The sequence below is a fragment of the Palaemon carinicauda genome, chromosome 20, assembly GCF_036898095.1.
Source record: "Palaemon carinicauda isolate YSFRI2023 chromosome 20, ASM3689809v2, whole genome shotgun sequence".
NCBI lineage: Eukaryota > Metazoa > Arthropoda > Malacostraca > Decapoda > Palaemonidae > Palaemon > Palaemon carinicauda.
Genome location: NC_090744.1, coordinates 98,645,860 through 98,650,518, shown reverse-complemented (window position 1 = coordinate 98,650,518; position 4,659 = coordinate 98,645,860).

Genomic DNA, 4,659 nt, shown 5'->3' with positions numbered 1-4,659 from the left:
ATAATGAAATGGCCTCACAGACACACACACTAACACACACAGAGGAGAACAGGATATAACCAAATATGAAAGAAAAGTTCATATAGTTTTGTGAGGAGCTTTGGGGAATGTTGAAACAAGTGATTATCTTATAATATAATTATTATTACTTGCTAAGGTACAACCCTAGTTGGAAAAGTAGGATGCTATAAGCATCACCGAATTTTTTCTGCAATTGAAGAAGACGCAGACCTAATATTTCTCTAAAATCACACCTGAATTTTAAAACAGCCATACAGAATTAAAGAAATATTATCAATGCTGAGATCTGGATGTTAAGGAGCAACTGTCCTTGACCTCCTACAATCATACTTTCAGTTTTGTTAGGATTCAACTTCAATGTCCAATAATTTGCACCATGCACTAATTTTAGCTAAATCTCTATTCAGCAACAGTAGATATACATTCAGGATATGGAATTGATGCAAAGAGTGTAGCATCATTTGCATATGCAATGAGCTTGTTTTCTAGGCCAAACCACATTTCACGTCTTTATAGCATGAAAAGTATTGGGCAAATAACACTACCACGAGGAACACCAGGTATCACATTGCTATACTCACTATGGTACCCATTAACAACAATTCTTTGCGATCTATTACTTAAAAACTAAATAATGATACTAAGAAACGACCCAGCCACTCCCAACTGTTTGAGTTTGGAAACTAAGGCCTAATGATCAACAGAGTCAAAGGTAGCACTGAAATCAGTGGATTTCTTTACAACATTGGATATTGTAAGAAGGGCATCACATGCTCCAAGGCCTTTACGAAAAAAACCTTGCAAACTAGGGAACAGGCGATATATATATATATATATATATATATATATATATATATATATATATATATACTGTATATACATACATACATACATATATATATACATATATATATATATATATAATTATATATATATATACAGTATATATATAGACACACACACACACAAAAGCATTCGCTTAAAACATGTAAATTGGCATAATATTTTCAATAGATTATATGCATGAAGTTCAACTGTTCATATCTACATCATTTCTGAATTCATTTCGGCACTGCTTGGGAGTTCAGTTTGTTAACGTCTAAATTAAGAGTTATTCTCAGTATATGATTTCTATGCTTTTTAAAAAATTAAATCAACTGGATCTTGATTTACTAAGTATCACGTGCTCCTGTGTTGAATAGATATGTATATATCTTTATATATATATATATATATATATATATATATATATATATATATATATATGTATGTATATATATATATATGTATATTTATATCTAATATATATATTATATATCTATATAGATATATATATATATATATATATATATATATATATATATATTTATGTATATATATATATATATATTTATATATATACGTATGTATACATTATATATATACTATATATATATATATATATATATGTTTATATATATACCTATATATACATTATACAAAATATATATATATATATATATATATATATATATATATATATATATATATATATATATATATACACATACATATATATATATATATATATATATATATATATATATATAACGAGAATGTGTTTCCTGGTTTTTAAAATCTATTTTACGACAGAAAATCTTCTGAAATTTAAGGTGTCTTTTGGGATCTAAGGCTGGATTTCCATAAGTCCTAAATCCCACAGGAAGAACGCGGCGACATAAAAATACCGTGATCCTTTGCCCAGAGACTTCATAAAGAGACTTGTACAGAGAGTTTATAAAGAGACTTTATGAAGAGACTTATAAAGCTAGGCACCTCTCTGCAACATAAAACAGTTTGGAGGAGAAAAATGATTGTGGCTAAATCGAGAAGAGGTGAAAATGATAACAAAGAATTAGGTGAAGGTGATGTGGAAATCAACTCCAGTTTGCCTCTGGGAATATTAAAATGTTTTGATTCCTAAACAGTTGGATATATCTTTTCTTTTTTTGGATTCCTAAGAGTTCGAAGACCTAGGCCTACATGGCTGAGGCCTGTGAAGCGTGGATTAAGAGAGGATGAGTGGACAAGTGCTGATTTAAAAGCTCAAGATAGACACGACTAGCGAAATCCAACCGAGGCCCTTTGAGTCAATAGGCGTAAGAGGAGATGATGATGATGATAATGAATCAATTTTCAAAGTTCCAAACGATTTACATTACCATACATAAAAAAATATCAACAGAAATTTCTAATATGCAGTTTACTGATAATTTTCATTTTCCGCTCATTCAACTTAAACTCATTTATAAATGATATATTATTAAATAAAATTTCCCCATTTGCGATCTGCACCTATATCATCGATGCGCAAAGAAACATTATCATACACTGGCAACCCGAAAGTCATCAACACTTCTAATCAACTGATTAACTTATAATCAGCATCCTCATAGAGTAAAAGAAACAGCGCTTTCTCATATCATCTATTATTTAAACCATTTAAAAAGAGGCAAAGAAACAACAGTCAATGGTATTCGGCATTTGGACAAATATTCTAAACACGATATCGGATGCACTATCAACTGACAGGTTGCCAGGCCTCAATATGATCATCCTCAGTCTAATTATCTAAAGTTGTAGCTATAAGTATCAATAACACAGAGGCCCAATATATTCCCAAATTAATCCAAATCTAACACATTTCCATCAGGTAATACATAAGAGGATTTGATGTTTTTGCCAATGTGGATGTCGATTCAAAACTTGGATAACAGATGGCACCACCAATAGTATTTCACTAGCAATTAAACAGGAGTAAGGTGGATTTAGAATTTATATTTAAAAATGATGCACTTTTTCAAAATTCAACTGCTCACAAAAATAGTCACTAAAATGTGTGTGTGTATATATATATATATATATATATATATATATATATATATATATATATATATATATATATATATATATATATATATTATATATATATATATATATATATATATATATGAGAGAGAGAGAGAGAGAGAGAGAGAGAGAGAGAGAGAGAGAGAGAGAGAGAGAGAGAGAGAGAGAGAAAACGCTCAAGACAAATACAATCTCTATCAACGGGGAGTTTTGAGTTACTTTCAGCACGACGATGGAAAACAAAAAACAAAAATTTGCAAGAGACATTTTTCCCACATGAATGGCATTTATATCATCCTTTGCAAGTTATTTCTCCGGGAATTTCTTCTTGAAATTTCCCACCAGGGAAAGCATTCAGGGAAAAACTTTCTATTTCTCCCACGGCATTTTTTTTTTAAATTCCACCCCCCCCCCTCGATTATTAGTAACACCGGAACGTAACATGCAAATGCTTAAAAAAAACACAACACACACACACACGAAGTTCTTCGTACATTAAAACCGGATCAGAAGAACCTGAGAGTCAGTCCAGGTAATTTTCAATCAAGAAAACCCTCATTTATATTCCCTTTGAAATCCTTAATCTTCATTTTCACAAAAAAAATTTGGTGGTATAACAGCTGTTAGTTTTTCCTTGGCCCGTTTCACAGCGATGAGGCGTTCCTTAAGACAAAAAAATTTTGGAGTACAATTGTATTAAAAATAATTTTCATTTAATATTTAATGTCGATTTCCAAAGAATGATAAAGAGCAAAGTTGGATTAAAATATATATATATATATATATATATATATATATATATATATATATATATATATATATATATATATATATATAAACTAGGAATAATAAAGACAAATTAACTTGAAACACCCTACTTCTATCACTGAGTCAAACCATTGGAATACTAGAATATGATATAATCTAGATGACGGGTTTTCAATTCTCTTGTATAAAAATCATAACGTTACGATCAATAAAGGCCAACACCACTATAATACTTCGCATAAGATATTCATGAAATGTCCGGATAAAGGAAAGCTTTTCAAGGATTGGGTAAAAGAAGATTCTGTGATGGAGAACAGAGAATCACAGCGCCGTAAAATTACTTAAGATACCATCGGAGGAATATGGTAAAATCTTGATATAGATAGAAAGACAATTGATAGCAAGACTGATAAGGAAAAGGAGCTGTTTGGACATAGCTTTCAATTGAGACAATTATGCGATGTGTCACAAACGTACCAAGAAAATGAATATGAGAGACTTCACAAAAGAGGACGTATGGAGAAAGTTGAGGAATGTGTACTACTGAACATTGATTGTTAAAAAATAGATCAAAGAGTGTGGTAAAATATGTAAATGGGAAAGTGGCTGAGTTTGTATGAAAGTAAGGCTGAGACAAAGGTGTCTTATGTCACCATGGCTGCTTCAGGGATAGAGGGCTATGATAAGTCAGAGAAAGGACAGTAGATGTGGATATAATATATCCAAATCTACAAAGTGGAATAATTGATATTTGATGATACCAGGTAATCAAGTACTGATCAGGGGTAACGAAGAAAAGTGGGAAGAATCTAGTGTCAGACTTTGAGAGTATCTAGAGGTGAAAAACGTGAGAGAAAATGTGAGCTAGAGTATGGTTATAAGGTAAAGGTAAATCAGGAAGATAGAACAACTTATCATTATACAGACGGTGGAAGAATGCAAATAGATAATCTACATATAATGGTATTTGGAAGTATATAT